Below are 11,686 nucleotides of genomic sequence, written 5' to 3'. Positions count from 1 at the left end.
ACCGGTAGTGAAACCGGTGGGAGGCTCTGCCCACCAACCCTTGGTAAAGCCCATTATTGCCACCTGCTCTTTCAGCAGGAGTCATGTGTCCAGGAGGTTCCTATTACGTACCAAGTTGGTCTGGGGCAGAGCATAGCATGTTCTGCTATGGCTGATCCAGTCATAATTCATCTCCTTTTGCCTAGTAATTTTATTTACGTAATATTAGTATTAAATTACCTTTGGTTAGGCCCTTTGTAATTCTGCTGTTTTATGGTCCTATATGAGATTCATTTATGGTAACTCAAGTGTTGATTTCTATTTGTATTGGTTCTATTCCCCTAGCACTGTGTTCCTAATCTTGTTTGCTGAATCTCAAGATTAAAATGCAAAATAATTGCTTGACAACTTTACTTCAGAAGGACCTAAGAGAGTGGATTTCTTTAACCTTAGTTCTTTTTCTTAAGGTTAATGCTGATAAGCTTTCATAGAATGTATAAAAACGTTAAGTTCCAACTGTTCACCTCTAAATTGGTAATATGTATTATAGTGCACTTCCAACAGAACAACCTGGCAGCCAGTTGCAGTCAGGTTTTCTTCCCCAGTAACCAACTAAGTTAAATAGTATAAAAGAAGGAGAAAAAGGGGGATGAATATTAATAGGAAACATTTTGATTTCACTTCATATATAAGACATTTCAAGTAATCACAATCTTAGTTCCTGCTCACTACAACAGTTTGGCCATTATATTTACATATATGAGATCAGTATCAATTGTTGTTGTTTGCTTTTAAGGCATAAGTGGGAATATCTAAATTACATTAAAATAGTTGTTTGAGAGAGATAATGGGGGCAACTGCTTGGAATATGGTTCAGTATATGATTCAGTACTTGAAATGATCAGATGGAATAATATTCATGCTGAATACGACTTAGTCAGAATATAAGCCCAAGAAGTAATTCATTTATTTTGACTTTAGTAGGAAAACATAATGGTAGAAAAATCATTGACATAGCATGCAATGAGAAAAAGGGAAAGCTCATGTAATTGTTCGGCCTCCAATCTTCTCAGAATCTTAGAAAGCTCATATTCTGAAAGCCTCCAGACACTGAATTATGGGTATCTACCTAGCAAAACAGTTGATGCCTGCATACACATTCCATTAATACAATACGATTAATACAAGAGGAAAATGTCAAAGTTGCTATTTATGGAAATGTTCATTCACTTAGTTTGCTTATGTTCTCTGTATTTATCCACTTACACATGTGATTTTTCTAAAGATTATTGTAATTTTAAAATTGCTTACTGATAAGGCACAGTTTACTTGGCTTTATGTTATCTTACTCTTATCCGTGCATGTGGTGAATCAGTAAATATAGTCACTTTCCTCATGAGAAGTTTAAAGAATTGCAAAAATATGGGTTGTATTCTCAGGTTTCTGACATAAACTATTCAATGAACTCTGGCCATCTCTTATCTTCTCTCTCATCTTCCATTTTCATACTTCCATCTAATTTTATCCATCCAGCTATCTTCTGCAATCATCATCTAATTCACTCTTTAACATGATTGTGTGAAACCCTTATCATTTATTAAACTTTTCAAATGAGAAAGTGTTTAATTGGTCTGAACTAAGACATGCTATAAAACTATGTTCTAATTTGGAACACATGCCATCTCAAATAAGTTTGCAGATATTAGAAAGATAAATGTTTTCTGCATGCTCAAATATCCTTATTTATTAATCATCGTTCCAGAAGATACTCAGACCAACTTAGAAGAGAGTTGGAAAATATTCTAGAATTGAATAGCAATAAAACTGTTCTGCTTAACTTTCAGTCATTTAAGAGCTGTTAGTTCTTCAGTGTGGTGTGAATCAGGGCTGAAATGCAGAAAATAAAATCCCCTCAAATTTGATTTCTCTCTCCCTTTAGAATTTATTGCAAAATCTGTTTTTCCACACAGGAGTCATCATTTGATGCCAACTCCTCCTAATTAAGACACAGATGCATATAATTATCAAACTCTGAACTGTACATATTTTTGTTCAAGAGAACACTTAGACATTTGAAACTTTTTTTGATTATCTGTTTTTACAAGCACTAAAATAGTAGTATGTGCTAAAAAGATACAGAACATTGACATTATTTATACAGAGAGTATGTTAGTAAGTGTCTGGTGTGTAATATAGTATAGATCAGGGTTAGGGTTAGGGTCTGGCCCATGGGGTGCTTAGATCTGGCCCGTGGGGCCGCCCTGGAAACAGCAAAGGACTGGCCCATGGTGCTTTCATCAGTGAGAACGGAGCTTGGGAGGGCATATGCATCCCCTAGAGCTCCATTTTTGCTGGCAGAGGGTTGCAGAAAGCCGTTTTCACTGGCAGAGCGCTCAGGCCACCACAGGCACCCCCGACACGAGTGACATTGAGCTGGCCATGCCTAACCTGTCCACGCCCACCCCAGCCCCCAAGGTCAAACACAACCCTGATGTGGCCCTCAATGAAATTGAGTTTGACACCCCTGGTGTAGATAAATATGAACCTGACCTGGGCATCATATCACACAGAAGAACAGACTTTTCAGTCATAAAATGTACTTAATAGTCTATGTAATACTGGTAAATACCTTGAAAATACATTCACTGTTAATACAGCCTCTATTTTTTTAAAATGAGAAATGAAAATAAAATAAAATAAAACAAAACAAAAGCAGGTCAATAAGATACAGGTTGCCTTCAACACTAAATGACAGTAGTAGAGAAGGTTACTTGTTTATAGCGGTGTTTGACCAATACCTGTTTCAGGCAAGCAATTCATCACTTGAGGGCATGCTTAAGCCTAGCTTGGGCACATTTTAAAAAAAAGATTATAAGATTGGTCGCCTTGGCCAAAATGAATTTGTGTTGGAACAATTAAGCATTATTTTCAGAGTACAGTATGGACTTGCAATCATGGATAAACTTCATTAATTTGATTTATTTTATAAATACTGCTTGAATGTCATCACATTTTTAGGAAATAAGCCATTGTATTTTTTTTTCCAGAGAATCAACTATACAGTCCAATATAGGACTTCTCACAACAAGTCCCATCTGTATCAAGACAATTTGTACTTCCCAAGAAGTCAATATTTTAGAATTAAGATATACTTCTTTCAATCGACCAGACTCTGCTAATGTCTGAACCCCCAGAGTCTGCTTGCTAATATATTTATTTTGTTCTCTGGTCTCACTACTTAGGAGTGCTCTAAATCCAAGAGGAATTTAAAAGTGATATTTGCTATAACCCACCCCGTCTTCTGTGATTTAAAAAAGTTATTATGATGCTTTTTTGCTGCCTCCTAGATTAGATGCATTATAATTGAATTTCATTTTGGAAAAAAAGACATCTTCCATCTTTCCATCCTTCCATCCCTGAACTATGCATCCAGGGTGCATGAGTGGACTGAGGTGGAGATGGAAAGAGAAGGACAGGTCCAGAAAGCCACCTAGTGTGTGGAAAATTAGCATGCAGTGGCTGCCTTTCCAATTCTTTTCTCCATTTATTGCCTCATCTTCCTTGAGCAGTGCTCTGAAGTGTCCTGCTTAATTTCCTTCCCAGTTCACCACAATTGTAATTGTTAGGCAACCAATCCAGAAAAGATATTTAGTAGTCCTAGTATACCCTTGCTTAAATGTAAGCCAGCAGTGTGATGCAGCTGCCAAAAAAGGAAACAGAGTCCTAAGATGTATTAACAGAGGGATAGCATCAAGATCATGAGAATTGGTAGTACCACTCTATACTACATTAGTGAGGCCACACTTAGAATATTGCATCCAGTTCAGGTCACCATGATACAAAAAAAGATGCTGAAGCCCTAGAAAGAGTGCAGAGGAGAGCAACAGAGATGATAAGGGATCTGGAGGCTAAATAATACAATGAAAGGCTAAGAGAACTAGGTATGTTTAGCCCAGGGGCCGGCAACCTTAAACACTCAGAGAGCCATTTGGATCTGTTTCCCACAGAAAAGAAAACACCGGGAGCCACAAAACTCTTCCCATACCTGACTATTTCCTGAGCAGCCACAAAACTAGCATATATAGTTGAATAGGGCAATCTTTATTCTGTTTTCTTCTGAAACTTTTCTTTTCTTGGATTTATCCATGATTGGCCTACCGGGGATCAAAAAGATTAATAAATTGTGCATCGGTGGGTGTCGCACATTGGCAATTGTGACATATATTTTGAGCGACGGAGCCGCAGCCGAGGGATGAAAGAGCCACATGCGGCTCCAGAGCTGCGGGTTGCTGACCCCTGGTTTAGCCTAACAAAGGGAAGGGTTAAGTGTGACATCATAGCTGTCTTCCAATACTTGAAGGGCTGTCACAGAGAAGAGGAGGTCGATTGATTTTTCAAAGCATCTGAAGGCAGGAGAAGAAGCAACGGGTAGAATTTTGTCAGAGGAAGATCCAACCCGGAACTAAGGAGAAATTTCCTGATAGTGAGAACAACTAGTCAATGGAATAGCTTGCTTCCCAGAGTTGTGTGTGTTCCATTGCTGAAGGTTGGATTTGAAGACCTTCCAGCCCTTTGATTCTATGATTCTCTCTGCAGTCAGAGAGAAGCCAGTTGCCACCAATTGACAACAGGCAGATAAAACTGAAATGAGGCCCAAAGGCATACTAGTCAGGAGGGTTCAACAGTAGTAGAACAGGGTTCAACAACCTATTAGACCTGAAAAACAAAGACAAAACCATAGAAACATTTAGGATCTTGTCCCACCGTAGTGTCATCCCTTCTGTTCTTGAGTGAGCAAGAACCATATAAGATGAATATTGTTGCCCCTGCTACTATCCCTCCCTGTCTCTTTCCAATCACTGCAGTCCCTTGACTTCAAGGGAAGATTGACAAAGCCTAATAGATTCAAACCTATTAAGGTTGCCCTTGAGTGATGTCAGAATAAAAGAGGGGGGAATAACCACTTCAGCACCAAGGATAACTTAAGCCATCTTTATTTATGGTTTAAGAAGACAAGGCAGCATCCTAAGGCCAGGGCAGAGAAAAGAGGTTGCCAGCACATGGTTCTGCAGTGTTAAATACAAGTGTAAAAAAAAACAAACCCACCAATGCTTGTCCTCTTTACTGTTATCACAGCTCAGTTATGGCTGGGTGATCCTATAAGATGCAATAAATCACAAGTGAGGAAAGGGCCCAAGTTATTTAATCTTGCAGAACAGGTGGTTGTCTTGGTGATTTGCAAGAGATTGACAAGAAATCCTGGCCCAAGTGTTTAGCAATGCCACAACAGAATAACAGCCATGGTGTTACTGAAGTGGGGAAAGGTTGGGATATTGTAACCTGCTGTTTGGAAGGCACACGATTGGACTCAGAATTATTTTAATATTAAATGTGAGCCCTTGCATCAGGTTTTCAATGGACGTATCACAGTGCTCCAGTAATCAAGCAAGCAAGCAGGCAAGCAAACAAAGCCATAATGAGTGATCTCAGAAACTTGAAGCTTACCCTGGCTGTCATAGGACGAGTTACAGAGGCAAGCTGAACGATTACACAGTTCACATTCACAGACATCTTAATAAACTAGGTCAACTTCCTGCTGCAGTCCTCTATGTACCTATGGGGGAGGGAAAAGGACCTATTAAACAAAACGGGACTGGTTTCTAATTAGGCACAAATCACTTTGTAGCGTAGATCAATCAGTCAATTCATTGGGTAGGGAAAACCACTGCAGGCCGAATGGATAGTGTGGTATGCCCTAACCTCCTATTCTTATCTGATGAACAATGTATATATATGAACACATCTACATGTGAACAAGACCAAATTTATTTGGGGGAGGGGGAAAGGTCTATTCAATCTGCATAATCTGACATCCCATTAGGTTCATTTTAAGATTTCAGGGAGCCTTGAGGTCAAAATAGTCATTTGAGCACTCTTCCCTTAGCCCATTTTCTTCTTCCTGTATCCTATAATAATGTACAGGTAGTCCTCAACTTACAACCACAATAGAGCCCAGGATTTATGTTGCTAAGGGAGAAATATGTTAAGTGAGCTTTGCCCCATTTTACGACTTTTCTTGTCACATTTATTAAATGAATCACTGCACTTGCTAAATTTATAACACAGTCGTTAGGTGAATCTGGCTTCCCCATTGATTTTGCTTCTCCGAAGGTTGTAAAAAGGGGTCACATGACCCAGGAACACTGCAACTGTTATAAATGTGAGTCAGTTGTCAAGCATCCGAATGTAAATTAAGTGACCATGGGGATGCTGCAACACTCATCAGTTTGAAAAATGGTCATAAGTCACTTTTTTCAGTGCTGTTGTAACTTTGAATGGTCACTAAGTGGACTGCCGTAAGGTGAGGACGACCTGTATTTTGCTCCCTTGCTCTTTATCCATTGGAGTAAGGAGTTCAAAAATTGGGAAACTGGAAATATTGAAATAGCTCTTGGCATTATATTATTAATTGATTGATTTTAATGCCTTGAAGTAAAAAAAAAATGATCCACCTGAGCATTTCAAACAATGAATTCTACTTAATGAATCCCTTCTGTGTGGGGGATCTGGGGTTATTGTTTCATTGCTTCTCCCTCTGAAAAGACCCTGTATGCCATCATGATGGAAGGCAAAATAGTATCACTTGTTTTGTAAATAACTAAAAATAATTGCCAAGAGAATGAAAATGGATAAAAAATTAACATTTACTTAGAAGGATGGTCTATTGAGCTTAATGAGCTTATTCCCAATCCCAATTAAAGAAATAACTGAAATTCCCATGCTCCTAAAGGTTGATCATAAATTATACTAGTAGTAGAAGCAGCTTAGTGGGAAATCTCAATGTATTTGGAGGCCAAACTTGTTCCTTGGGTTAATTCCAATGTCAGCTAGACATTGTCTTATTTTAGGAATTGGGGACAAGGTTATTATAATTTTCCCATTTGCAAGATGGGAACTATGATGCCTTTGGCACAATCCTCCAATGCAGTTTTATCGTGAATGAAGTCTCAGTTCAGTACAGTGAATTCTTAGTCTGTGTGCATGAGCATGTTTTTTCTTAGGTATCTCCATTTGATATTGATGGAATGAAACAGCACCTATCCATCCTTAGTTGATCTTAAAAAACAACAACCCTAAACTGGATTGGAAAACTATCCAGAAATCCCAGGGATGTAGGCTAAACTGGGAAGATGAAAAACATCTTGGAAGAAGGTAAGACAAACCTTTCTATACTGACATTTATTATGTCAATAGAACTACATGGACATATGCATGTAAGTTGCCAGGAGTCAAACTAGATTTTTATTTATGAATAAACATGCTTAGAATTACACTGTAAGGGGAAAATGTATCACTGGGTCATCTCTATTGAGCCAAAGAACAACACAGCAGAGACTTCAACCAAGCTGGAATAAAATATATAAGCAATTTCTTTCTGTCCAATAATGGGAAATATAGCCTTACATCCAACAGAGAAATCTCTTCCATCTCCTCCTGCTCCTCCATTTTATTCTTTGTAAACCACATAAATCTCTAATTTCTCAGAATAACCACACAATGCAAAGCGGAAGAGACAGACTGTCAACTGATTGTATAATCTGATGCATGTAGATTTTGCATTCTTGACACAGAAGAGGAAATAGAGGAATTGATTTGATTTGATTTGATGCAAGTTTACACCTGTCTTTTGGGACCAGGCTATATTCCATTTAATTAAATTTGTTTCCCATCCAATCCTTTTGGAATGAAGTCAGGGGTGAAATCCAGCAGGTTCTGACAGGTTCTGGAGAACCGGTAGCGGAAATTTTGAGTAGTTCAGAGAACCGGTAGCGGAAATTTTGAGTAGTTCAGAGAACCGGCAAATATCACCTCTGGCTGGCCCCAGAGTGGGGTGGGAATGGAGATTTTGCAATATCCTTCCCCCAGGAAGGTAGTAAATTTTTCTTTACTACTTTCAGTAGTAAAAAAAAATTGAATTTCACCACTGAATGAAGTGTCCTGGAAGTTTCATATAGCTAGTATGAGAAGTAGAGTAGCCATTATTCTAAGTGGATATGCCACAAAATTTTGCAACGTATATTCTTTCCATTCACCTAAAGAGATTCGAATGAAGGTTCAGGCTCAATAGCTAATCCTATCTTTAGGTTACTATGAAAAAAATATCTTTATGTAGTTCTATTATCTTTATTCCTTGACCTTCAATATTTCCTGTCTTTTGAAAAAACTTTCATGCACAGTCTACCTGCTTCTTGTCTAGTTGTATGTCTGTTAATTCTTATAAATAATCTGGGATTGCATTTTCTTTCAATAATATCAGGGAATTCATTATGTGGAGGGAATTGATGGATTCACCCTTCCTGAATTTCCTGAGTGTCCTTTAAACTCCATCAGAGCTAAGGGTCATCACCTTCACATTTGGGAGTAAATCCCATATATTATGTATCATGTAAAGAAGCATACGATTTGCCTATTCTGAGGTTATAACTGTCAGTTTGTTTCCGCCATGAATAATTTTATGAATGTTTGTTTGGTTTTCTAGTCATATTTGTTCTAAACTAAAAAGCATTGCCTGAACTTCTTCATTGAAACTTTCTCCATCTGTCCTGATCATATTGGATTCCTCTTTTTGCACCTTTTCAAAGATTAGACTGCAAAAAGAAAGAAAGAAAAATCCAAAAACTTCTGTATGCTATGATTAAGCAGCTTAAAAGGTCTGTATCAGAATTTAATTCAAACTTATCTTTAAGTTTACGGACAGCTGTTTTAAATAGCATTATCAACAATAGAGTAGAATAAAAATAGTATCTGCAATGAGATATGATTGTCATAACTTGTCATAAAGCCTACCATTAAAGTCCTTTGTAACTATTGTTCCCAGTTTACCGGCAAGAACCAGGATTGAATAGCGTTATGATTAATTGTTCTTCCACCATGCCATTCCTTGAAGAAATTCAGAAATGTTTGTTTCATAACAGTCTTTTTTGATAAGCCAGGCTGAAAGATAGTGACACCTATGGACACCCACTGAAATTCTTCCTAGATTCTTTGCAGTCATCAGTTATAGTTTAGAAGTGCTGCAAACCTTTCGTAAGTGACTTGAGAGCATTATGGGGAAATATTTGCAACTTCTATTGTTTTTGTGGGTTATTGTTAAAGGGAAACTTTAACATACATAAAAAGGGAGGAAGATTGCCCATGTCTTTTAAATTGGAATAAATAACACATGCATCCTTTTTACTTATGATGCATCTGTGTAATCTGGACTGGAATAAGCTTCTGATAGTTCAAGAAATAATTTGAGAAAAAGCTCCCAGAACTGCCTTGTCATTTCCATTGTCCTCTTTATCATAAAGATCACGCAAACTCTTTATGTATGTAAATGTCTGTGGCACAAGTTCACTGTATATTTGGACATGTGGACAATAACTTTCAACCAGCCTGAATACTTGCTTTATTAGAGGTTAGCGAGGAAAGTATTGATGTATACTGTAATCCTTTTGCCCATGAAGTGGTCTTAGAAACAATCTGTATATTTTCATGTTATCAAATCCTCCTTTCCATCCATTGCAGTTCGTTGCCATACTTGCAAAGAGTGCCTATACATTCAGGTCAAAGCAGAGTGGGATTCTGACTTGATCTAAGGCCTACAGCTTATCAGATGATACCCATAGAACCCCCCTTGTTAGCTGAAATCAGGTCATAGAAACTTACCAACATGGCTTTTAAAAAGCAAACCCAAAGGCTTCTCTTGAGCTTTAAGTGGTATTCCAGGGATCATGTCCAAAAAAATAATGGATGGGACCACAACAAAAGTTAAATATATTTTGAAATAATTTACATATAAATGTAATTAAAATTAATCACCTTTGATATTTAAAAAGAATTTCTAGTCATGCTTTTAATCATTTTCCCTTTTTTAATCATTTTAGAAGTCACAAATTAATATCAACTTTTGGATATCTTCAGGGATTGTACCCAAGGCTTTCAAGGGATACCTATGGATCTTAGGTTTCAGACCATGAACAATGAGATTATCTGATCTCCAGTTGATCATAGGAACCATAATCACAACAGCCTATAGGTGTGGATTGCTTTCTTTTTGTTGGTTGCCATTATACCTGAGCTCAAGGATCTATGTAGTATTCTCTCTTTTAAATTCTTCCTCTTCCACTCTGCTGTCTAAGTTTTAAAATACCTGCTCAATTAGAATCTATTTTCTATGTCTTCCAAATCTTTATTCCTTGTAAGGCAATAAACAATGATCACCTTTGACTCACAATAATGAAAATCTGGTTTCTCTAGATCTGGTTTCTCTTTTTCTCTCTGAACTCCCCCTGCTTCCTCATGGTTTAGGCCACCACTCCACCACTGCAGGCAGCATACTGGCTATGAGTTGAAGTCCCTCCAATGTGGAAGACCCCACCCCTATATTGGGAGAATTTCCTTAATACCTCTGATATCGAAGAAGGCAAAATGAAGGGATATTATGCCCTCTTTCAGTTTTTCCTTCAATGGGCTTCCATGCTGAATGGGACAAGGAGGAAGGATTTTTTTTAAAAAAGCAAACAAACACAATTTAGCCCATCTTGGAAGACTCCTAGTGCAGCAGGCCATGCCATCACACCAGCAATGCAGCCACTTCAACTGCTGGTTTCTTTCATCTTACTGCCTCTTTCATTTGCCCTTGGGCTTCCTGGGTTTTATCAGTAAGGGCCTTTCTTCTCTTTCTTTCTGTCTTCTCCAGTCCAACCTTTCGTCCCTGAACTCAGAACCTAAAGTTGCTTATTTCTGCTTCTATAAATGGAGCAGTCAACTAAAGTTAATGTCCAAGGAAGGAAACTCATTTTATGCAGTTGAACAAAACAGGGCAGTAATTTAAAAGTTTAGCGGCTTCTGGATTTGGATATGCACTCCTTTCCCATTCTTAAATTGTTCCTGATGCACCAAAATCACCTATGGCTGTGTTAACACATATGCCAAACTTGATTCAGCACCCCCCCCCCACAAAAGTGGCTAAGTTTGGTGATTATTCCTTTTTTAAAAAATTGCTTACTGCATTAGGCGAATTGAAGCCAGGTGACTAATTCATGGGCAACCACATCTTGCAAAAGCAGCAGAAGAAGCAACTTAGGTTAGCCACCAAGTTCATTATGTCAGGCAAAGGCAGTCTGGGTGTTTGCAGAAGGACTGATATAGATGGGGGCATTCAGATCAAGAAGCTTAAAAAAAGGGGGTGTTTTACCTTCATGGAGCATCTCCCTGCCTCTCTCACCTGTCAGACTACCTGCCTACCCATCAGCTGCCCTCAGGTCTACACATCCGCCATGTTCGGGGTTGCCCTGAAGCTTCAGGGGGACTACCTGCCATTCCACCCCGAATTTGAGCACCTGCACACCAGAAAGCGGCGTCTCACTTCGGATCAAGGATCAAGCCCCGAATTAGCAATTCCTTCTCGGGTTGTCTTCCCCCACCGCCAGAGGAAAGGCGAACGGGGAAGCTTTCCCCCCACCTGAACCTGAGGCCTGAGAATCGAGCCACCCTCCCCGCCTCGAGAAAAAAAATATAAGAGACGCGCGCACTGCCCAGGCAGGCCGCGCGGTATTGGAGCTATGCGAGGCACGCGGAGGGCGCGCTACTCCGGCTAACAAAAGGCTCCGGCCTGGAGCGAGGCCTCGCGATCCAATGTCACGGCCGAGGCCGGAGAGCC

General features: G+C 38.9%; 1 long non-coding RNA gene across 1 annotated transcript; it reads right to left on the bottom strand.

The window, feature by feature from the left end:
* Positions 1-918: 918 nt before the first annotated feature.
* Positions 919-5,593, bottom strand: LOC148114626 (uncharacterized). Its single transcript, XR_015733123.1, has 2 exons — positions 5,485-5,593; positions 919-4,695 (listed from the first exon to the last, which is right to left on the bottom strand). It is a non-coding gene; the product is annotated as an uncharacterized LOC148114626 (long non-coding RNA).
* Between the last annotated feature and the right edge of the window lie 6,093 nt (positions 5,594-11,686).

The sequence above is a fragment of the Pantherophis guttatus genome, chromosome 3, assembly GCF_059756535.1.
Source record: "Pantherophis guttatus breed Tessera chromosome 3, ASM5975653v1, whole genome shotgun sequence".
In the NCBI taxonomy this organism is placed as follows: Eukaryota; Metazoa; Chordata; class Lepidosauria; order Squamata; family Colubridae; genus Pantherophis; species Pantherophis guttatus.
Note: the sequence above shows the minus strand (reverse complement) of the source record. Positions and strands in the feature narration are given on the sequence as shown.